We start from the raw sequence: 26,175 nt of genomic DNA on the forward strand, positions 1-26,175 counted from the left end.
GGCTAAAGCCTACAAACACATCTTACCTTCCACAGAAGTGCTGGTGAGATTGGACAATTGTTTTTTAATTGGCTATAATAAAACATGATAGTCTTTATTCTTCCATTGTAGGGATGTCTTTTTTTTGCTGCCTTACCATTTGGCTTGTATCGAACATTGGGTATTGAGGGGTCTGTGGGGATTGAGCACGTGACAGTGACAGCATATTTTATAGGATCTCAAGGAAAAACTGTTTATTTTTACTTGCTACGTTAGGTTACACTGTACTACATCTGCGCTGATACGGCGAGAGCGGATTTGTCGAACGTCACAACTGCTCTGCTCAGGCTTTCTGAATAGAGAAAATTGGCCAAATTAAACATTGAGAGCTACCCAAACGCTTGAGACATGAAGAAACATCGATGAACTGGTCGTTTTTTTTAGAGTAATGCAAGCAGCCTTCCTTCAACGAGTTCACCTGTATTGCGGTTAGTCGCGCGCCAAGCATACAAGAACCGATTCATCCAGTGGATGCAGCCGTACTGGCTCCACCAAAAGGTAAGATATTGTTTTTGTTTATTAAGAGTCGGCATGTTGCATTTTATAGTGTCCATATGGTTGTAGTTTTTATTTATCTGATGATCAAGTCTCATAAAGCGCATAAAGCGCATAAAACGTTCAACCATCTAATTTGTCTTCTATGTTAGGCTATACTTAAATTAGCGTACGATCTGCCGAAACAACCCTTATAGTCACGTGTTTATTTCACTGACCATAACACGCTCCACTGATGTACATAGCACAATACCTTGTTGCGCTCTAGTAGTCTGTCGAGAGAGTAGTAAGGAGTGGCAACTCCTTTATTTATGATGTAGCAGCCTACACAGTTTCTTACTACCTGGTATATCAAGTTGTATATCACGACTCTGCTCTATGAGTCCCAATGAAACAGAACAGTTGATATATTGTTATGTAGGCATGTTACCAGGTAGTTAACGTTGTAAGTCTGTAATAATGACATTTAGAAGTATGACCCGCTGTAAAATAAAGCCCATATAGCTGGTGTCACACAGCTCCTTATTATGCACATGTAATAGTACTGTCCATGGCCTCTAGTTGATCATGAATACCTATTACCTTACTATGATGGCAACTACAGTTGATAAATACATGATTTGATTTCCAAATATATCCATTTGCAACAAGGAAGGTCTATTAACTAAGGTTAAAAAAGACAGCACTCTCCAGAAATTCATGGATTGAGATATTTTATATTGAGAGAAAAATGTAACACTGTCAATGTCTCCAAGCCTTAACATCAACATAGTATTCCCCTGTTGCTTATGGCTGGATAGGCTTGCATTGTCCCCTCCTCTCTGTGAAGAAAAACTGACAGCTGCTTGGGTGCAATGTAGTCCAGGGTCCTAAAGCTATTTGCTTTTCGTTTCCTTCTAGACTGACCTTCTGGATGTAATTAATGGGTCTCTACACTTCACAGGAATAAAACAGAAAAATTCCATTATTTTCTGATGAAAGTGTGGGAGCCTACTGACGGCTCAATTTTGCCGCAGGCCAATGCTGATTGTCTGTTGGCCTAGTTCAGTTTTTGGTTTGTTTATGTAAATTCCACTTGATGATGTACCTATGAGGCCGTGTATTTCAGGGACAGGCTGTTGTCATTGGTGATGTTGTCGTCGTTGCTCTTGTTACCATATTAAGACGTTGTCATGAGGTTCCTTGGAAAACTACAATGCTCCCTCCCTCCAGCAGTTTTCAATGCAATTAAGTAAGTTAAGGTCATCCAGATGATCTGTTGGCAGATATACCAATATTTTTGTAGCCATCTGAGCATCCCTCATTGGTACCAGCCCAACATTTTCCTGAAATAAGTCTGCTAAATAAGCAAAGATATAAACTAAGATTCCATTGCCTTGAAATTTCCCAGGTTTGTCTTTAAAAACACTTGAGCTGGCACCCATGTACCCCTCTTTCTATATTCTGGAACATGCCTTTGTTCATTCTTCTATGTAAAATGAAAATTAGAGTGAACTCAAGGTTTACCATAAAACATTGTGACCTACTCAACACTCTTAGAATCTACACTCTGTGGTGCACTTGCAGTTTAATCCAATTGATCATTTTATTCCCTATTGTTTTGCAATTCTAAATTTAGGGAAAGGGAATTTGGAACAATAATCACAATCAGAAGTAGCGTTCGTTCCCCCTGATGCTGCAGCCCATGCCAAACATCTCAGTTCTTTCTCTTCTCCCAGAGTGGTATACTACAAAGCACCTTTTCCTCACTCCTATCGATCCTTCTTCTATCTGTGGAACAGCTTGTTTCATTTTGGCCATAGACATAATCAATGACTGAATATGCATATAATCTATAGAAGGGTTTTGTAACCTCTAAACCTGGAAATTTGACTGTTAAACTCATGGGTACACTATAGAGGTTGACCGATTAATTGGAATGGCCGATTAATTAGGGCCGATTTCAAGTTTTCACAACAATCGGAAATCTGTATTTTTGGGCGCCGATTTGCTGATAATAAAAAAAAGTTTATTTTTAATTTTTATTATACCTTTATTTAACTAGGCAAGTCAGTTAAGAACATATTCTTATTTTCAATGACGGCCTAGGAACAGTGGGTTAACTGCCTTGTTCAGGAGCAGAACGACAGATTTTCACCTTGTCAGTTCGGTGGATCCAATCTTGCAACCTTACAGTTAACTAGTCCAACACAATAACGACCTGCCTCTCTCATGTTGCACTCCACAAGGAGACTGCCTGTTACGTGAATGCAGTAAGCCAAGGTAAGTTGCTAGCTAGCATTAAACTTATCTTATAAAAACAATCAATCATAATCACTAGTTAACTACACATGGTTGATTATATTACTAGATATTATCTAGCGTGTCCTGCGTTGCATATAATCTGACTGAGCATACAAGTATCTAAGTATCTGACTGAGCGGTGGTAGGCAGAAGCAGGCGCGTAAACATTCATTCAAACAGCACTTTCGTGCGTTTTGCCAGCAGCTCTTCGTTGTGCGTCAAGCATTGCGCTGTTTATGACTTCAAGCCTATCAACTCCCGAGATGAGGCTGGTGTAACCGAAGTGAATGGCTAGCTAGTTAGCGCGTGCTAACTAGAGGTACGGAAGCTATATTTTTTCACTGGCAATACTAAAGTGCCTATAAGAACATCCAATAGTCAAAGGTTAATGAAATACAAATGGTATAGAGGGAAATAGTCATATAATGCCTATAATAACTACAACCTAAAACTTCTTACCTGGGATTATTGAAGACTCATGTTAAAAGGAACCACCAGCTTTCATATGTTCTCATGTTCTGAGCAAGGAACTGAAACGTTAGCTTTCTTACATAGTACATATTGCACTCTTACTTTCTTCTCCAACACTTTGTTTTTGCATTATTTAAACTAAATTGAACATGTTTCATTATATACTTGAGGCTAAATTGATTTTATTTATGTATTATATTAAGTTAAAATAAGTGTTCATTCAGTATTGTTGTAATTGTCATTTTCCCAACAAAAAATATCGGTATCGGCTTTTTTGGTCCTCCAATAAATCGGTATCGGCATGGACGTTGAAAAATCATAATCGGTCGACCTCTAGTACACTAGCAATGGCTGCCAGTCTTGACTTGAATGGGAACTGCCATTTATGGATTATGTCTATGATTGGTTGCAGCTGTCATCTTTTTTCAAATTTCTAAATAAAATCACGCAAAAAAACCTGTATAGTTTGGAAAGCAACTGCTTTCATTACTAAATGACTCCTGTGTTTTAACATGACAAAATATTTTACACCTCCCAAAAACAATTGATTAATAAAATATTTAATCAGTCGTCTTCCTTAAATAAAGGGGATGATGACACAATCTTTACGAGAGGGAGGATATCTGATTTTATTGGTCCTCAACTTGAGACTCAGACAATTCAGGATAAATGGAGTTAGCCTACCCTGGAGCAGGTTAGTTCTGAAGGATTCGTTGCCATAGAAATGTACCTGACTAAAAGATGAGCAACTTTCGTATGAGCAGTTATCCCAAGTTGACCTCAGAGTGGATCAAAGTTACCTCGCTAAATCCTCAAACCTAATACGTAGTATACCCCTATGGTGTCTCGAATTTGCTCTTTATGAATGCTGCTTGTGTGAGGGGCGGGCCCACCTGCAGTAGCGCTCTCCCCTGCCATGGTGCTAAAACTCGCTGTCAAGCAGCGTTTTCTACCGCTAGCCACAACCCTGAAATCTCTGGTGCGCAATTGAATAGGAACATTTCTGGGTGCACAGGTTAACATGACATTCTTTTTTATTTTAGTTACAACACGCTCCTTTTTGAGGAGTGCACAAACAGTACATAAGCACTCAAGAACAAAATACCCCTAAGAAATAACCTCAGGTAGGCTTATTTGAGGAGTTAGCTAGGTAACTTTGGTCAGCTCTGAGTTCTATCTGAGATCGTACGAAAGTGACTCACCTTTTAGCCAGGTACATTTCTATGGCAACAAATCCTTCAGAACTAAACTGTTCTGGGGCAGGCTAACTTAGGGCTATTTTTTTGTCTCTGTCTTTTAGGGTTGCCTATAGCACAGGTGGTAGCCTAGATTCACATTAGCAGGCCTATCATATTTAACCAATTAAAAAAACATATATATTTCACCTTTATTTAACCAGGTAGGCTAGTTGAGAACACCTTCTCATTTACAACTGCGACCTGGCCAAGATAAAGCAAAGCAGTGCGACACAAACAACAACACAGAGTTACACATGGAATAAACAAAACACAGTCAATAACACAATAGAAAAAAACAAATATATACAGTGTGTGCAAATGAGGTAAGATAAGTGAGGTAAGGCAATAAATAGGCCATAGTGGCAAAATAATTACAATTTAGCAATTAAAAACTGGAGTGATAGAGACTGGAGTGATAGATGTGCAGAAGATGAATGTGCAAGTAGGGAGATATGAGTCTCCAGCTTCAGTGATTTTTTGCAAATCGTTCCAGTCATTGGCAGCAGAGAACTGGAAGGAAAGGCAGTAAATATACCTGCTGGAGCTCGTGCTACGTGTGGGTGCTGCTATGGTGACCAGTGAGCTGAGATAAGGCAGGGCTTTATCTAGCAAAGACTAGATGACCTGGAGGTGGGTTTGGCGACGAATATGAATTGAGGGTCAGCCAGCGAGAGCATACAGGTTGCAGTGGTGCGTAGTATATGGGGCTTTGGTGACAAAATGGATGGCACTGTGATAGATTGCATCCAATTTGCTGAGTAGAGTGTTGGAGGCTATTTTGTAAATGACATCGCCGAAGTCAAGGATCAGTAGTCTAGTCAGTTTTATGAGGGTATGTTTGGCAGCATGAGAGAAGGATGATTTGTTGTGAAATAGGAAGCCGATTCTAGATTTAATTTTGGATTAGAGATGCGAGTCTGAGTCTGGAAGGAGAGTTTATAATCTAATCAGACACATATGTATCTGTAGATGTCCACATATTCTAAAGTCAGAACCGTCCAGAGTAGTGATGCTGGACAGGCGGGCATTGGACGGGCGGGAAACTGTGGCACCCCCATAGAGATTGCCAGAGGTCCGGACAACAGGCTCTCCGATTTGACACACTGAACTGTCTGAGAAGTAGTTGGTGAACCAGGCGAGGCAGTCATTTGAGAAACCAAGGCTGTTGAGTCTGCTGATAAGAATGTGGTGATTGACAGAGTCGAGAGCCTTGGCCAGGTCTATGAATATAGCTGCACAGTATTGTCTCTTATCGATGGAGGTTATGATATCATTTAGGACCTTGAGCATGGCTGAGGTACACCCATGACCAGCTCGGAAACCAGATTGCATAGTGGAGAAGGTACGGTGGGAGTCGAAATGGTCGGTGATCTGTTTGTTACCTCGGATTTCAAAGACCTTAGAATGGCAGGGTAGGATAGATATAGGTCTGTAGCAGTTTGGGTCTAGATTGTCTCCCCCTTTGAAGAGGGGGGTGACCGCGGCAGCTCTCCAATCTTTGGGGATCTCAGACGATACGAAAGAGAGGTTGAACAGGCTAGTAATAGGGGTTGCAACAATTTTGGCTGATAATTTTAGAAAGAGAGGGTCCAGATTGTCTAGTCTTGCTGATTTGTGGGGGTCCAGATTTTGAAGTTATTTCAGAACATCAGCTATCTGGATTTGGGTGAAGGAGAAATGTGGGAGGCTTGGGCGATTTGCTGTGGGGGGTGAAGGACTGTTGACCAGGGTAGGGGTGGCCAAGTGGAAAGCATGAACAGCCGTAGAAAAATGCTTATTGAAATTCTCAATTATCATGGATTTATTGGTGGTGACAGTGTTTCCTAGCCTCAGTACAGTGGGCAGCTAGGAGGAGGTGGTCTTATTCTCCATGGACTTTATAGTGTCCCAGAACTTTTTAGAGTTTGTGCTGCAGGATGAAAATTTCTGTTTGAAAAAGCTAGCCTTTGCCTTCCTAACTGCCTGTGTGTATTGGTTCCTAACTTCCCTGAAAAGTTGCCAATCGTGGGGTCTATTCGATGCTAATGCAGAATGCCACAGGATGTTTTTGTGCTGGTCAAGGGCATTCAATTCTGGGGTGAACCAAGGGCTATATCTGTTCTTAGTTCTACATTTTTTGAATGGGGCATGCTTATTTAGGATTGTGAGGAAAGCACTTTTAAAGAATAACCAGGCATCTTCTACTGACGGACTGAGGTCAATATCCTTCCAGGATTCCCAGGCCTGGTCGATTAGAAAGGCCTACTCGATGAAGTGTTTTAGGGAGCGTCTGACAGTGATGAGGTGTGGTCGTTTGACCACAGACCCATTACGGACACAGGAAATGAGACAGTGATCGCTGAGATCCTGGTTGAAGACAGCAGAGGTGTCTTGCAGTGGCTAGCTGACTACTAGCTAGTAACTAGTTAGATGGCTAGCTTCTGTTGGGGGTTCCGGTTATAAAGTAAAGAAAATAGCAGATCCATACCACATTGGATGAGGCGGGTTGTAGGAGAGTATGTTGAAGTTGGGGTTAAGAAAAAATATATATACACGGGACACGGCAAGACGAAAACAAAAGACGCCTGCCTGACTGCTACACCATCTTAGATCTAAATAATAAGAATGATGCATTAATATATTACACATCTCTCTATTCTTCATTGTTCCCTTCTTGCACAATTCACGCATTTCCGCTTGCAACTGCACTGGCCTATCTCTTGTCCTTCTGTCTAGCTCTTGAACGAGTAGCCTAGATAGGCAATGAATAGCAATATAGTTTGAAACATATTTAACTAATAGGCCGAGGCCTATTCGAGGAGAGAAGCATAGATCGATCCTCTTGCTTGCTGAATGGCTATAAAATAGGCTACAGTGTTGGCAATGAACTTGCGGGGAAGTTATAATGGTGAGAGCGAACTGAAGATTTGGTGTGATGTGTTGGCTAAATTGATGCAATGCTGCGCTGATTCATTGCAAACGTAAAATAAAAAGTAGAGAGAAATTCATTCATTCATTCACACAACAAACCCACAGGCCTCTCAGTGGTCGTGTGTGGCCTGTCAGTGTCCCAGATAAAAATGTATATTATTATTTTGCAATTGGTGTGAATGGAGTCATTAACAAGATTTATTTATTCGTCCGAATTATTTGGCTGAAAATAATGGACTTGGTGAGAAAGGGCCTTCTCCCCGAGTCAATGAATGGTGAACGTTTTAAATGTGCTACCACCATGAAAGTCTAATAGTTTGGGAGAAGGACAAATTCATTTGACTGGGACTTAGTGTGATGATATTTTAGGCAGAGTTGGCCCTCTGAGTACAAGCTGTTTGTTACAAACTACACTGAACAGAAATATAAATGCAACATGTAAAGTGTTGGTCCCATGTTTCATGAGTTGAAATAAAAGATCCCTGAAATTTTACATACACACAAAAAGTGTATTTCTCTCAAATGTTGTGCACAAATTTGTTTACATCCCTGTTAGTGAGCATTTCTCCTTTGCCAAGCTAATCCACCCACCTGACAGGTGTGACATATCAAGAAGCTGATTAAAAAGTATGATCATTACACAGTTGCACCTTGTGCTGGGGACAATAAAAGACCACTCTAAAATGTGCAGTTTTGTCACACAAAACAATGTCACGTATGTCTCAAGTTTTGAGGGAGTGTGCAATTGGCATGTTGACTCCAGGAATGTCCACCAGAGTTTATGCCAGAGAATTGAATGTTCATTTATTTATCATAGGCCGCATCCAACGTCGCTTTAGAGAATTTGGCACTTCCTCCAATCGGCCTTACAACCACAGACCATGTGTATGGCGACGTGTGTGCAATGGTTTACTGATGTCAATGTTGTGAACAGAGTGTCCCATGGCGGCAGTGGGGTTATGATATGGGCAGACATAAGCTACGGACAATGAACACAATTGCATTTTATCAACGGCAATTTGAATGCACAGAGATACCGTGATACCGTGATACCGTGATACCGAGATACTGAGGCCCATTGTCATGCCATTCATCCGCTGCCATTACCTCATGTTTCACCATGATAATACACAGCCCCATGTCACAAGGATCTTTACGAAATTCCTGGAAGCAGAACATTTTATACTCACTATTGACCATGTTTGGGATGATCTGGATCGACACATATGACAGAGTGTTCCAGTTCCCACCAATATCCAGCAACTTCGCACAGCCATTGACATGGCTTTGACATTGACATTCCAAAGTAGTGGCTTCCATCTGGCCACTCTACCGTAAAGGCCTGATTGGTGGAGTGCTGCAGAGATGGTTGTCCTTCTGGAAGGTTCTCCCATCTCCACAGAGGAACTCTGGAGCTCTGTCAGTGTGACCACTGGATTCTTGGTCACCTCCCTGACCAAGGCCCTTATCCCCGGATTGCTCAGTTTGGCTGGGCAGCAAGCTCTGGGAAGCTTCTTGATGGTTCCAAACTTCTTCCATTTAAGAATGATGTAGGCCACTGTGTTTTTGAGGACCTTCAATGCTGCAGAACGTTTTTGATACCCTTCCCCAGATCTGTGTCTTGACACAATACTGTCTCGTAGCTCTACGGACAATTCCTTCGACCTCATCGCTTAGTTTTTGCTCTGACATGCACTGTAATCTGTGCGACCTTATATAGATAGACACATTTGTACCTTTCCAAATCATGTCCAATCAATTGAATTTGCCACAGGTGGACTTCAATCATGTTGTAAAAACATCTCAATGATGATCAATGGAAACAGGATACATAGACTCTCATAGCAAAGGGTCTGAATACTGTAAATAAGGTTTTTGCTTTGTCATTATAGGTAGTGTGTGCAAATTGTTGAGGATTTGTATTTATTTAATACATTTTAGAATAAGGCTGTAACGTAACAAAATGTGGAAAAAGTTAAGTGGTCTGAATACTTTCCGAAGGCACTGTATTATCCATTACTCTCCATATAATATCCCTGTGGCAACTGGCACTGACCTGTGCCATCAGGATGCCCGTGACAATGCCCAGTTGGTGGAGGGTACCCAGGGCTCCTGGAAGGGCAGGTCAAGTTGTAGAAACATCACAAGGATGATCAATGGAATCAGGATGCACCTGAGCTCAATTTTGAGTCTCATAGCAAAGGGTCTGAATACTTATGCAAATAAGGTATTTCAGTTTTTTAGTTTTAATATATTTGCAAACATTTCTAAAAAACTTTTTTTTTCTTTGTCATTATGGGGTATTGTGTATAAATTGATGAGGAAATTTTTTTTAAAACATAACAAAATGTGGAAAAAGTCAAGACTGAATAATTTACGAATGTGCTGTATTTTCTCTCAGAGCTTTTCCGCCCAACTATTGAGTGAACACAGAATAATTGTATTGTTGGCCTGAAAATAATATCTGAGGTGTTTGAAGTTTCTGGGAATGACATGGTTATCATTCCAGTTAGGTTTTACATGAAAAATCTGCAAAAATGTCTAAATTAGTCGTTTTCAAGTTTCTTTAATGGCTTTAAATGGGCGAGCCTGCAATTTGAATAACATATTGACCTACTGTAATAAACTTTTAATAAATTTACACCCAAGTGAATGAGTGGGATGTTGCTGAAATATTTGTTCTTATTCGTGGGTTTTGATCAAATGAAAACTGTAATCAGTGAAGGGCTAAAAATAATGATTTTGACGGAATGACTCATTTCTGGACCTACTGTACCTGAAGAGCTGTCACCATAAAACATATGTTTATTATCTTGTCTTTTGACATTTCCAAAAAGGGTTGCTTGTAAGATAGAGGGGCAGAGCTATATAAAGACATGCCTTTGATGGTTGAAGTGCCAGTAGGCACACCATGAGCATCCTTTCCCCATGACTCAGTGTTTGCCCCCTCGATTACAGGATGTATGCTCCAACGAGTCTCTGTTTGTCTGTCTGAGTTGTTTCCTGATGGGTTTATTTTACAATGCACGCATAAGTAAGACAGTCAATTTGTGATTCCCTGTTAGAGACTGTTTTTCTTAGGTTACATTGATCATAAAAGTTTTGCCTTTTGTTTTCTATGCAGACATTCAAATTGAGCATGTTTGAAAGCAATCATGATATTACAAAAACAAGAGTGATCATTTTTTTAAATAAAAAAATCTATCAAATATGCAGGACCTGATTGACTGTCTATCTGTATGTTATATAGATTCAGATGAATAAAAACAAAATAATGTCAGCTGTTGAACACTCCAACACTCATCTCTTCAGTTTTCCAGTGGAGCTATGGACTATATTTGTTCTAACATGCATATCCAACAGTAGCACAATTTACCAACACATTGACAGGCAAGCATTCCCCTAGACATGTAACTGAGCTTCCCTGTTGTAAGGTTCTTTATTTATTTTCTTAGTCAACCTTGTGTTCTGTTTTGTTGTGTTCTTGAACATAGCTCTGTTTCTTTGTGTTCTTGAACGTAGCCCTGTCTTTAATTTTTTGTTCATTGATTTCACCTGTGTTAGTTACTCACCTGGTCTCATCAGCTGCTTATTTAGTTCAGTTCATTCTGTTTGTGCCTTTGTGAGGTATTGTTCGTTTTGACTCTACTTAGCCTTTTCCTAGCTCGTTTGTGAGAACCGGTTGTAGCCTTCAGTCCTAGTTTTGCTTTGCCTACTGTACTTTTGTATGACCATTGCCTGCCTGTGAGTATGATTCCTACCTTCTGCGAAGGCTAAATAAACACCTACCGTGCTCTGTGTGTGAATCTACACCTTTTTCTCCATGAGTATTTACTACGCCTGTGTTCTGTAAGGTAGAGTAGGCAAACAGGAGGATGGGAATACAAGCTTAAAATGAACTAAACTAGTGACTTTCCTTTAACTAAAATCCTTAGTTGAAACAATAAGCGACACCCCTCTGTTTTAGTAAAAAGTTGAGGGATTGGCCTGGAGAAATAAACCACTCATTCATACAGACCTACGGATGCAAGGACTGGCCATCGATGATATCAAAATTATAATTATAGTTTAATTATGTTTTCATTTATGTTAAGTTTAACTGTATATTTTGGATTTTGATAGGGTATGACCGTTGAATGGTATTTCTAAGTTCTGATTATCTAAGAATCAATGGATATGTATCATTAATTATAAGTCAAAAAATGGACATAGCAACTAAGGAGTCTACCTGCAGTTTATGACCTTTCAATGGATCCTTTTAGAGTGTCTGGTGCTGAGGGGGGATTGATGGCTTTTTTTACTCAGTGAGAAATCCATTGTTTCCCTTCAGTCAACTGACACAGACATGTATCTGTTATGGCCAATTTACACCACTTCTGTAACACAGGTTTAATTCCATGGCAATTTGGCTTGTCCACCGTGATGGACACATCCATCTGTCCTTAGTAACAGCGCTGGTGTATCTCTATAGCTGCAGGGACCAGTGTCAATGGCCACAGGTAAATGGCTGACAGCTCACACTCTTGATTGTGACCTTTTTAAGAGGAAGGTGGCTTCAGGTGTGGTGTAACCAATGACTTTGATGTAATGCAGGTTAGGTTTGGGGTTATCCTCAGGTGTTAAGCTCCTGTTATGAAAATCGATAAAACAGGAGAGCCCAATTCACTCAGCATTTGCATTGGTGCCGACCTGAAATAATTACTGATGATGGAACATCTCAGGTGTTACTATTTGCATGCTTTCAACACAGCATACAACAACATCATATTAGCATACAATTGATTCAGATGCTGAATGTACTCCATGTAAACGGTTGTCTATAATGTTAGTGTTACCCACACAGTTAACAGTGATGCTGTATTTATTGACCGTGTATTAAATCTCTCTTTTTTTTACATTAATAAAAAGTCCATTTAAAAATGGAATCCACAGGAGGTTGGTGGTACCTTAATTGGGGAGGACGGCTTGGGGTAATGGCAGGAGCGGAAGAGGTGGAGTAGTATCAAATACATTAAACACATTGTTTCCATCTGTTTGATGCCTTTCCATTTGCTCCGTTCTGGCCATTATTATAAGCCGTCCTCCCCTCAGCAGCCTCCAGTCAGTAATAAAATGTAATACTGTGCAATATTCAGAAGATCTGTAAACCACACCATTTATCTGAAATAGAGATGTGATAAAAATATAGATAACCCAGAATTCAAACATCCATGAATGCAGAATTTTTGGGGGGAGAACATACATACTCAGTAGTAGCAAGCTGATTTATCCTCATTCTGTATGTAAAACAAATCCCTATAGTCGCTGTAATGGTATGTGGAAAGGCAAGTTTAATTGATTCAAATTTAAGGATTCTATAATTGGTTCTCAGATTATTCTCGCTCTGTAGTGGTTTCATATTGTGAGATCATATACTGCTTTTTAGAATACTGATTTGGTCCAGTGTATACAGTACAGTATATTACTCCGGCATCAACTTAAAGATGGTTGAAGTTGTAGAGGGTCTTATGTTATAATGGTTTCCTTTATTTTTCTTTATCTTAATAGCCATTTCAGCTGCTTGATCAATGAATAACTGTCAGTCTTTTACTATTATGGACCTGACCATTGACTTCCTTGCACTCTTATTTGACAACGGTTCCCTAATTGCCATCCTTTTTTCTATCCCTCCCTTCCTCTGATTTCCCCCACCCTCTCCAGTTTGTCTTCATTATAGAAACTAATTCACTGTGCTCTAAGTGCAAGGTCACTGCCCATGTTTTGCATTCAAATGGAAACATTTTCTTATGGCCAGAAAGTAATTTGCTGCATCTGTTATGACGGCGAGAGGCAAAGTAAGACATAGTTACTGTGGCTCACTGCCTTCGAGAAGAGTGGAAACTATGTTCAGTATTCCAGGAAGCCGCTTGTTAAGATATGCCTTATCACACAATGGCTCTGGTTATTGTTAGACAGAAGCTCCAGACCAAATTCTTCATTCCTCCTTTTTCAGAATAGTTTAACAGTGTGTCTGATTTGTTTACATGTGTAATGCATGCCTGTCAGCTGTTTTATAGATTCTCTGAGACAAGCCTGAGATATGCTGTGCGGAAGCACACTTTGTTTTGCACACAGATTTGTTTTTGATTGCCTCACTATTACATTTCATAGAAACATGGTATACATTATCCTTCCAGTAACCATACGCACCGTCGCAGAGACAGAGTAGGTTATCAAAAGAATCCTGAAATGTTATTCGATTTTTGTCTTGTCCTCTCCACCGTTATAAAACACTTTGTCAAAGTGTCCCCTTGATGTTGGTGTGAGATAGATCAATTCTCTGTGTGTACTGTTTACTGTTTGTCTAGAATATGAAATTGCCTACTGTAGATGTTGTTGGAACATCAGACCAACTTGTTTGCCAACAGACAGTAACCCCAGAACGGTCTCAGTGAGGTGCTGACAACAGCAGTGGTCCGACGAAGCAGACAGGAGGCTACAAGACTGTTTTGTTCGTATAGACTGCGATATGTTCCAGGATTCGTCTGATAGCATTGAGTCGTTTACCACATCAGTCATTGGCTTCATCAATAAGTGCATAGATGACGTCGTCCCCACAGTGACTATACGAACGTATCCAAAGCAAAAAACAGGAAATATTTGTGTTAGCCTAAAGGCTAGAGCTACTGCTTAAAAGGAACGGGACCTGGCATGGATGCATACAAGAAAGCCCGCTACGACCTCCGAAGAGGAATCAACCATGCAAAATGACAATATAGGAGAAAGTGGAATCCTATTACACCAGCTCCGACGCTCGTCGTATGTGGAAGGGCTTGCAGACGATAACGGTTTACAAAGGGAAACCCAGCCATGAGTGGCCCAGTGATGCAGAACTCCCAAAACTACACTAAATGCCTTTTATGCTCACTTCGAGAAATACAACACAGAGTTTTGCGTGAAAGCCCCTGTTGTTCCAGATGACTGCGTGATCTCGCTCTCTGTGGCTGTGAGTAAAACATTTAAACAGGTTAACGTTCACAAGGCCGCCGGGCCAGACGGAAAACCAGGGCACGTTCTTGCGCAGACCAGCTGGCAAGTGTCTTCACAGATATTTTCAATCTATCCTTGTCCCAGTCTGTAATCCCAACATGTTTCAAGCTGACCACCAAATACACTATATATACAAACATATGTGGACACCCCTTCAAATGAGTGGATTTGGCTATTTTAGCTACACCCGTTGCTTACAGGTGTATAAAATCCAGCACACAGTCTTGCAATCTCTATAGACAAATAATGGCAGTAGAATGTCCCATACTGAAGAGCTCAGTGACTTTCAACGTGACACCGCTTGATATAGAGGTCCTGGATGGCAGAGAATGCGGCCACCGTGATATACGGGGCTGTCCGCACCACCCTCTGTAGCACTTTGCGGTTAAGAGCAGTGCATTTGCTATACCAAGGGGTGAGGCAGCCTGTCAAGATGCTCTCAATTGCATGGCTGTGTGCTCAATTTTATACAAATACAAATACATTGTTTAAGGAATTGTGGGGTCATCGGCATAACATGAAGAGCAATGATTCATCAGTTTAATAGCTAAAGCCTGGAGCCACTGGGGAGCACATCTAACCTGCTGTGAGTGGATTCCACACAGGGCTCAGTCTGGGTGCGACGATGACACTCCCGAGGCCACTGCTTTCTTTCTTTCCCCTCTCTCCTTGTTCTAGTTGTGTTCTATGAGGCAGATGAGTTTTAATGGAGAAATATTTCAAACCTTTTTCTTTCAGTCTTTCTTTGCAGCCTCCAAATGTCCAGAGATGAATACACGGAGCTTCTAGAAAGTAGATATTTCCTGATAGGGTGTCTTGGAGATTTTCTCCATTTTCCTTTTCTATTCTCTCTGGAATCAGATTTGGTTCTGAATAGGTGTGTAGAATGGTTCATAAAGGTGCAACACTACAGAAGTATGGTTGTGTGCTCAAGAGATGGCAAGGGCGGTCGCATACAACTATCCATATTTAATGCATCCTGCTTGCATGGGGGATGACAAATGTGTTTGATATTATGATAATGACCTACCACTTATTATTCACACATGTCCCTGAGTGATCATATTTTCTCCCCGTTAAAATATGCATAGAAATGAGGAAAATCTGAAATGGGGGTATGCGTGCAGGGTCACTGAAGGTGAATTACAACATGACAAACAGTAGGAGCATGGTGCTTTTCGCTAGGGGAGAAGGAAGCCAAAACCCTATACCTCTGTTCATGCTTCAACAAGTGTCGCTCTACCAAAGCAAGGAAGGGCTCAATACACTAGTCTATGTTTTGGAGTCTTGTTTTATTGGGAAATGACTGGATCAATATTTTCACCAATCTGAAGTGGGAATTGGGCCACTTTGCTGTATTGACCCATCCCTCTGTCTTTATTACTAGTACCACTCAGTGGCAGGTTGTCCTGGTGTACGTCTTTTTGATGTCATTATCTTTTTACTGTAAATTTTTTTGTACTTTTCCCCCTTTTCCCCCCCAATTGGTAGTTACAGTCCTGTCCCATCTCTCTAACTCCCATACGGACTAAGGAGAGGTGAAGGTCAAGAGCCATGCGTCCTCTGAAACACAACCCTGCCAAGCCACACTGCTTCTTGAAATTCTGCCCACTTAACCTGGAAGCCAGCTGTACCAATTTGTCAGAGGAAACTCCGTCCAGCTGGTGATCGAAGTCAGCTTGCAGGTGCCCGACCCGCCACTTCATTTTTATATCACATGTGCAGTGCACTCTTCCATCACATGTACAGCTGATTCAAGATCTAGCACACTAATGAGATGCTATTGAGCTCACACTACTACATTGTCTGAGCCAAGGACTACATATTTTCTGGTAAGTTTTGATTACATTAATGGGTGGGATGAATATATGTTATATGACTAGTAAATAGTAGCCTACAGCAGTGTGTTTAAAACATTTCTAACTTGTTAACAATTTCTGCTAGTTAGTTTTTGCTACCATGTGGGTTTTAGCTTGCTTGAGTCTGCTAACTGAGGAGTGTTAATTCACCTGTTTCCATACATGTTTCATTTTAAAACATTATTAATCTTACAAAGGAGTTTAACTAATTGTATTATATTTTTCTCGTCTTTATGTAGTGAACACGGGTAGAGAGAGCTGGTTTAAAGTGCAGGGCGCAGCAGGTGTTTATTGCAAAGGACCACAGGAGGAGGTAGGTAGCTGGGTCCAGGGGCAGGCAGAAGGTCGTACACAGGAGGTCCAAAAGGGCAATAGTACATGCAGAGAAAAGGCTAGTAACGTAGTACGGGAGATCAGGAAATAGGTTGATAACAGGAAATCCTGTTACCTAAATGGCTACAGTACAGGCAGACAACAGGCAAAAAGGCATCGTTAGTGGAGGAGGAATAAATCACGGGAAAACCCAGCGCTCTGAATGACGTGTGTCACAAAACAAACAACACCACAGAGTGATGGGGTGCAAAGAACTAAACTAAATAGTGTGTGATAATAACATACAGGTGTGTGAACAGGTGATTAGAATTCAGATGATTGGGATCTGGAGTGTGAGTTGCGTTCAGGGGATCTACGTGTTTGAGGGTGTGAGTTGGAAGCAGACGTTACACTTTACAGGAAAATGCCACGAGCACTATCTGATGTGTGGAGACATTTCACTTTAGCTAATGTAGAAGGAAAAGATGTCTACATTTGAAAATACTGTGCCAAATCAAATGTGAAGAATGCAACAAAGCTGCAGAAACATCTGGCAAAGTGCACAAAGTTCCCTCAGCGCTCACAACAAGCAAAAGTCCCTCTATCTCTATTCAAGGTGAAAATGATGAATCAGACACCTTATCGATAGCAACAGCTCATGTTCCTCCTTGAATCAGAAGTTTTTTTGACTCAATGGAGGAACGTAGTCAGAGAATTGCTGATGAATGTCTTGCTCGAGCTGTGTATGCAACTGGTTCACCTCTGATGCTCACATGCAATGTGTATTGGAAGAGATTTCTGAATGTTCTTCGCCCAGCATACACCCCTCCAACCAGAAATGCTTTATCTACTCATTTGCTGGATGCAGAGTTCAACAATTCAAGTGAAGGTCAAGCAAATCATAGAGAAAGCAGACTGTATTGCAATCATCTCTGGTGGGTGGTTGATTGTTAGTGGGCAAGGAATAATTAACTAGTATTCTTCAAGAGCACAGACAGAAGGGACAACAGACACACCGGTCTATACATTGCAGATGAGCTGATGGCAGTCACCAATGACCTTGGACCACAGAAGGTATTTGCACTGGTGACAGACAATGCTGTGAACATGAAGGCTGCTTGGTCTAAAGTGGAGGAGTCCTACCCTCACATCACACTCATTGGCTGTGCTGCTAATGCATTGAATCTGCTCCTCAAGGACATCATGGCACTGAAAACAATGGATACACTCTACACGAGAGCCAAGGAAATGGTTAGGTATGTGAAGGGTCATCAAGTTATAGCAGGATTCTACCTCACCAAGCAAAGTGAGAAGAATAAGAGCACCACATTGAAGCTGCCCAGCAACGTCCATTGGGGTGGTGTTGTCATCATGTTTGAGGGTCGGGAAGGAGTCTCTCCAAGAAATGGCCATATCACAGTCTGCTGATATGGACAGCCCCATCAAGAGGATCCTCCTGGATGATGTATTTTGGGAGAGAGTGGTAAGCAGCCTGAAACTCCTGAAACCTATAGCAGTAGTCATTGCACGGATTGAGGGAGACAATGCCATCCTGTCTGATGTTCAGTCTCTGCTTGCAGATGTAAGAGAAGACATCTGTACGCAACTGGTCCTTGTTTGGGAACACACACACCAAAGCACGCAACATGTTGACCAATACAAGAGTTGAGAAATTGGTGGCCACCCAGGAAAATGTTTGGCTTTTGGAGCCTTCAACAAGCCACACTCAGAGTCTGATGTTCAAGAGATGGACATTGAGGAGGTCCAGGGAGAAGACATTGAAGCCTGAGAGGAAGACATCCAAAGCTTTAGTGTCTAGACTATAATTTTACATATGTATGTTGAAAACGTTTTTGGGAGATGCGATGGATCATTGGGGATCATTCAATATTCCCTTTCTTTTGTTGTTCAGTGAAATCATCCCATGTGAAGAGTCAACTCATTTCATTAAAGTTCAATTCGCAAATAAATATTTTCATTTTATTTCTATTGGAAGGATTTAATCATTTGCAATTATGTCTACTTATGATAAGGTAAAATGTTTATGTTTGTGTCTCCATATGATATGTTAAATATATCTAATGCAACATACATCTACATTTAAACGGTATTAATATTAATTTGCATATATTTCTGTTAATTTCCATATATTCCAGTTAATTCCCCATATATTCCTGTTAATTCCCATGGAAAGTTTCCGCCTCTGAATATTCCCCAAAATGTGCAATCCTAATGTCAACAGATGTATTAGTTTACGAAATCAGACTTTTTGGATATAATGTTAATGATATGTTCGAGAAAGACCCCAATGTGAATAATCATACTTGTCTTGGTAAAATGTATTTTATCACATAAGGAAGTGAAATTTCATCACCAAAGCACATTTTCACCCACTCTGGGCAGAGTGGGTGGACAATATATTACATGTAACTAATGACATGGAATGATTTATTCCCCAACCCTGCTAAAAGGTCAGGAAGGAAGGATGAGCCCAGTATAAGAGTCATTATCCGCTCCAGAGCCTAGTGGGCATCTTGGCAGTGCCACCTCCACCATTACTCAGGCAGTGTGCATGGGGACCTTGGCTGGAACTGCCGCCTCTGTCATTATCTAGACCACAGATGGACTCACCACCACCCTATCACTAGCCACTTAATGGCCAGGGAGACGTAGAGAGCTGATGGTTGGTTTCTTGGGTTGCTTCCCTGCTACAAGCATCTTTTCCAAGTCAACATTAAGGACTTACATAAAATTAAGGGCCCTGACTCTGTGCTTTTCTTTGGTCTAATTATTGGACAGAAGAGTGATTATTGGACAGTCAAGTCAGTCAGAAAATGTAAAGTTTTGAAAATAAGTTGATCTCAGTAACGTAAGTGTATTTTTTTCTGAACGTCACAGTTGTGTAAGCGTGGCTTATTGACTGGAGTGGAATTAGGAGGTGGATACTGCAGTGTGCAGACAAGGTCCAGACGCTCCTGTGAAGCTCGCCTTCAGCATCATGACATCAGGAGGAAGAGGGAAGATTAGCTGGGGCTCTCTGCAATGCTTATAGGCCTGCAAGGGTCATGAGTCACTCTTGTGACGAACAGATGATGACCTGTCTGTCTGCTTTCCGCTCTGTCAAATGTCAATCACATCTCAGCTTGTTCCTGTTTCCCCTAGCATTCTGCTTCCTGGAGTGACATTGGTCGTCACGTAACGATGTGTAACTCAGAGGTTTAAAATTCCCAGCTTGAGCTGATATTTGATTGACACATAAGTAATGCACATAGGGGGAAATTCTGACCTTAGTTAAGCATGTGTAAATGGAACGTAATTCCTTTGTTATGCACTTTTTTATCTATGTGTATTCTGACCTTGAACTTAAGCATGAGAATAGCGTGCTATCCACCTACTATTCGTTTGGGATGGTGATTGAATAAATGAAGGTGTGTCTACGTATTCTGACCTTGATTTAAATACTTAATAATCCCACTACCTCTACGTGCGAAGAAAACATGAATGCGGTCCATGACTTTCTTTCGTGCATAAAGGCTCTCCAAACAATTCTTTTTTAGGATTCATAAATATTTTTCTAACCCTAATAATCTACACAATCAGAGTATTTTTTAATGTATGAATTGGTGCTGAAACAGAGATGGATATGCATATACAGTTGAAGTCGGAAGTTTACACACACCTTAGCTAACTACATTTAAACTCAGTTTTTTACAATTCCTGACATTTAATTCCAGTAAAAATTCCCTGTCTTAAGTCAGTTAGGATCACTCCTTTATTTTAAAGAATGTGAATTGTCAGAATAATACTACAGAGAATGATTTACTTCAGCTTTTATTTCTTTCATCGCATTCCAAGTGGGTCAGAAGTCTACATATACTCAATTAGTATTTGGGTCAAACATTTTGGGTAGCCTTCCACAAGCTTCCCACAATAAGTTGGGTGAATTTTGGCCCATTCCTCCTGACAGACTGCCATATTGTGTTTGATCTTGTCTAGCCATCACAATGGAAATAAGTCCCAGACCTTATTGTGTGTTATCCTCTCTGATTTTATTCATGTGCATGCATGGCTTTAAGTTTTATGTGTGCTTGTTTTGTTTTTTAAATGGTTGAATTAAAAACCAAACGAAGGAGCTGGTGCAGCTGAGTCAGGTTTGTAGGCCTCCTTGCTCGCGCACGCTTTTTCAGTTCTGCCCACACATTTTCTATAGGATTGAGGTCAGGGCCTTGTGATGGCCACTCCAATACCTTGTCTGTGTTGTCCTTAAGCCATTTTGCCACAACTTTGGAAGTATGTTTTGGGTCATTGTCCATTTGGAAGACCCATTTGTGACCAAGCAAAACTTCCTCACTGATGTCTTGAGATGCTGCTTCAATATATCCACATCAATTTCCTGCCTCATGATGCCATCTATTTTGTGAAGTGCACCAGTCCCTCCTGCCGCAAAGCACCCCCACAACATGATGCTGCCACCTCCGTGCTTCACGGTTGGGATGGTGTTCTTCGGCTTGCAAGCCTCCCCTTTTTTCCTCCAAACATAACGATGGTCATAATGTCCAAACAGTTCTATTTTTGTTTCGTCAGACCAGAGGACATTTCTCCAAAAAGTATGATCTTTGTCCCGATATGCAGTTGCAAACCATAGTCTGGCTTTTTTATGACCATTTTGGAGCAGTGGCTTCTTCCCTGCCTTTCAGGTTATGTCGATATAGGACTGGTTTTACTGTGGGTATAGGTACGTTTGTACCTGTTTCCTCCAGCATCTTCACAAGGTCCTTTACTGTTGTGCTGGGATTGATTTGCACTTTTCGCACCAAAGTACGTTCATCTCTAGAAGACAGAACGCGTCTCCTTCCTGAGCGGTATGACGGCTGCGTGGTCCCATGGTGTTTCTACTTGCGTACTATTGTTTGTACAGATGAACCTGGTACCTTCAGCCATTTGGATATTGCTCCCAAGGATGAACACGATTGTCGAGGTCTACAATTATTTTTCTGAGGTCTTGGCTGATTTCTTTTGATTTTCCCATGATGTCAAGCAAATAGGCACTGCATTTGAAGGTAGGCCTTGAAATACATCCACAGGTACACCTCCAATTGACTCAAATGATTTCTATTAGCCTATCAGAAGCTTCCATGACATCATTTTCTGGAATTTTCCAAGCTGTTTAAAGGCAGAGTAAACTTAGTGTATGTAAACTTCTGACCCACTGGAATTGTGAGTGAAATAATCTGTCTGTAAACAATTGTTGGAAAAATTACTTGTCTCATGCACAAAGTAGATGTCCTAACCGACTTGCCAAAAATATAGTTTGTTAACAAGAAATTTGTGGAGTGGTTGAAAAACGAGATTTAATGACTCCAACCTAAGTGTATGTAAACTTCCGACTTCAACTGTATTTAGATCGCTTTCTTTCATTTATCCCTAATATTCTGAACCTGTTCTCTTGATATTACAGATATTATAGAAATTATAACTTAAAGGTACACTGAATTTAATGGGATGGCTTTTAAAAAATATTTTAAGATAAAAGGATAAAGAATCATATTGTATGAAAACTCCATGAGAAAATCTGTTGGCCAGTAGGTGGGAGGGTTTTTACTGGTTCAATTACATTTATTCAGAGCAGTGCGCAAGGTAGCCATATCTGCAGAGAGTGTTACATGACTGAATAAGGTAAGTATGATACCAAATACTGAGAAGTGGTAGGAAAGCCATACATTCCCTAAGTCTGAATCGCCCCATGGTGTGGATGAATAAGCCCAGACACAAGAAACACAAATTATGATTTTTCTTATTAAACTGTAATATGTAGTTTGTTACTTTAGGTAAAAACACACACACGCACAAAGAGAGAGAGAGAACATCCTCCTACACTGAGAGGCATGCACACCAGTGGAGGCTGCTGAGTGGAGGACGGCTCATAATAATGGCTGGAATCGAGTGAATGGAATGGTATCAAACACATGGTTTTCATGCGTTTTATACCATTTCATTCCCGCCATTACACACCATTCCAGACATTATTATGAGCCGTCCTCCCCTCAGCAGTCTCCACTGATGCACACAGCACACGCAGTGCACATGCTGAAGTGAAATGCCAAGGAGATAATCTAAATTGTTTTGCAGCTCCCCATGGAGCAGGGAGCAAGGAGCACAGAGATACAATTACCTTAATGAGGCGCTAGTGCTGTCTGCCTTACTACAACACTACTCACAGTGTTCAGGCTCACATCTCAGCCACGTACGTACTTACTCACAGACATACCCATCAGTTGGACTACAGTGGCTGGTTTCTTCCTGCACTTTATGACTGGAGAAAGTATCGTTTTCTCTCTGTTCTGAGTCTAGGGCTGTGACGGTCATGGAATTTTCAATGACGGTAATCAGCCAGCCAAATGACCGCAGTCACACTAATAATCTTTTGATAGCAACAGTTTTTTTAATTGACTCACATTTTCTCTTCTGCTCCTGACTGCATGTGCTAGAAATAGAATGAATAGAACGTGCGGCCCCATTCAAGTCAGTAATGGCATAATGGGTGGACTGGCGGCCATTGCCAGTGTACCCATAGGAGCAAAGCAGGAAGTAAAAGCACGGAGTGTACCCATTTATATGTGTTGTGATTTGTTGATTTAACTCAACTGACATTACAAAAAATACATTCCATTGCATGAGCCACATCAGTTAACATAATTTTAATGAACATTTTACATTTCAGCAAGGAGCAACAAAGTTCTTATCACGTTGTTAAAAGTCCATGTTACTGCAGAAATGCCCCACCGTCCCCAGTAAGCTGTTCGTTTCACACACCAAAAATTTACATGAATGGTTATGACGGTTATCTTATTTTCATGACGGTCTTCATCCGTAACCGTCAGTTGCACGTTAATTGTGCCAGCCCTAGTTCTGACTCAAACCATTTTACATGGTGAAGACAGCAGGCAAGCTCCAGAGTTTCTTGTATTGATGTACTGTAAATAAATTGTCTGACTCCAGTCCAGGCTGTAGTTTCATTTTGACGCATACGAGTTATGTGTTGGTCAAGAAAAGGACTAGGGCTAGGATGGACTGTAAGATAGGTTCAGAACTGTTGCTGCCACCATGGTGCATTGGTCAGAATGCAAATGAGGTGATGGAGCAGGAATCCAGGTTTAAGGGTATTTATTACACACAGATGGAGTTGAATATGGAGGTTAGGAGTTGAGCTTGTAAAGATAGGAAGAATGTTCTTTAGGATGTGGCTTGTAAGACCTTGGAGAAAGGATTGGATATGGACTGGATGTGGTGGTCTGGAAGGGAGATACAAAAGGGAAACATAAGGAACACATCAACATAAAAGGTGTAGACATGACAAAGTTGACTATTACAGGGAATGGGCTTCACATAAAACTACAAACTAAGGAGGCTGCCAGGTCTAGAGCTAACAAAGGGGAATTATTAGGGTTGCACATTTTGGGGAATATTCAGAGGTGGAAACTTTCCGTGGGAATATATGGGAATTAACTGGAATAATGGGAAATATATGCAAATTAATATTAATACCATTTAAATGTAGATGTTTTTTGAATTGGATATATTTACCATATCATATGGAGACATAAACATAAACCTTTTACCTTATCATAGGTAGACATAATGGCAAATTATGAAAATCTTCCAATAGAAATAAAAACAAAACAATTTAGTTATGAATTGAACTTTAATTAAATGAGTTGACTCTTCACATGGGATGATTTCACTGAACAACAAAAGAAAGGGAATATTGAATGATCCCCAATGATCCAGCGCATCTCCCAAAAACGTTTTCAACATACATCTGTAAAATGATAGTCTAGAAACTAAAGCTTTGGATGTCTTCCTCTCAGGCTTCCAAGTCTTCTCCCTGGACCTCCTCAATGTCTACCTCTTGAACATCAGACTCTGAGGCCTCATCTTCACTGTCACTTTCCAACCTTGTTGAAGATGACTTGTTGTCATGCTCAAAAAGCCTCAAATTTTTCCGGATGGCGACCAATTTTTCAACTCTTGTATTGGTCAACCTGTTGCGTGCTATGGTGTGTGTGTTCCCAAACAAGGACCAGTTGTGTTCTGAGGTGGCTGATGTTGGTGTGATTTGGAGGATGATGGAGGCAACAGGAGAAAGAGCCTCAGATCCACAAAGTCCATTCCACCAGGTGGCTGATGAGATATGTTGGCACAACTGCCATATTGCATTTCCATCCTAAAGCCCTTGCTTGGAAGAGTACTTCGCCAGACTGCCAAGAACCTTTCCCTCATCCAGGCCAAGGTGGCGAGACACGGTAGTGATGACACCATAGGCCTTGTTGGTCTTTGCACCAGACAGGATGCTCTTGCCAGCATACTTGGGGCCCAACATGTACACTGAGGCATGTAAGGGCCTCAGGCAGAAGTCTTCACGCTTTTTGATGTATTTTAGAACTGCAGTTTCCTCTGCTTGGAGCAACAGTGAAGTGGGCAGGGCAGTACATATTTATTCTCTTACATCTGCAAGCAGAGTCTGAACATCAGACAGGATGGCATTGTCTCCCTCAATCCGTGCAATGGCTACTGCTATAGGTTTCAAGAGTTTCAGGCTGCTTACCACTCTCTCCCAAAATACATCATCCAGGAGGATCCTCTTGATGGGGCTGTCCATATTGGCAGGCTGTAATGTGGCCATTTCTTGGAGAGACTCCTTCCCCGCCAGGAGACTGTAATACATGATGACAACACCACCCCAATGTATGTTGCTGGGCAGCTTCAATGTGGTGCTCTTATTCTTCTCACTTTGCTTGGTGAGGTAGATTGCTGCTATAACTTGATGACCCTTCACATACCTAACCATTACCTTGGCTGTGTTGTATCCATTGTTTTCAGTTCCAAGATGTCCTTGAGGAGGAGATTCAATGCATGAGCAGCACAGCCAACGTGTGATGTGAGGGTAGGACTCCTCCACTTTAGACCAAGCAGCCTTTATGTTCACAGCATTGTCTGTCACCAGTGCAAATACCTTCTGTGGCCCAAGGTCATTGATGACTGCCTTCAGCTCATCTGCAATGTAGAGACTGGTGTGTCTTTTGTCCCTTGTGTCTGTGTTCTTGTAGAATACTGGTTATGGGGTGAAGATGATATAGTTAATTATTCCTTGCCCATGAACATTTGACCACCCATCAGAGATGATTGCAATACAGTCTCCTTTCTCTATGATTTGCTTGACCTTCACTTGAACTCAGTTGAACTCTGCATCCAACAATTGAGTAGATAAAGCATGTCTGGTTGGAGGGGTGTATGCTGGGCAATGAACATTCAGAAAACTCTTCCAATACACATTGCCTGTGAGCATCAGAGGTGAACCAGTTGCATACACAGCTCGAGCAAGACATTCATCAGCATTTCTCTGACTACGTTCCTCCAGTGAGTCAAAAAAACTTCTACTTCCAGGAGGACCATGAGCTGTTGCTATCGATAAGGTGTCTGATTCATAATTTTCACAAATAGAGGTAGAGGGACTTTTGTCAGAGGTTGCTTGTTGTGAG

This window comes from Oncorhynchus tshawytscha, linkage group LG07 (genome assembly GCF_018296145.1).
Source record: "Oncorhynchus tshawytscha isolate Ot180627B linkage group LG07, Otsh_v2.0, whole genome shotgun sequence".
NCBI classification, from domain to species: Eukaryota; Metazoa; Chordata; class Actinopteri; order Salmoniformes; family Salmonidae; genus Oncorhynchus; species Oncorhynchus tshawytscha.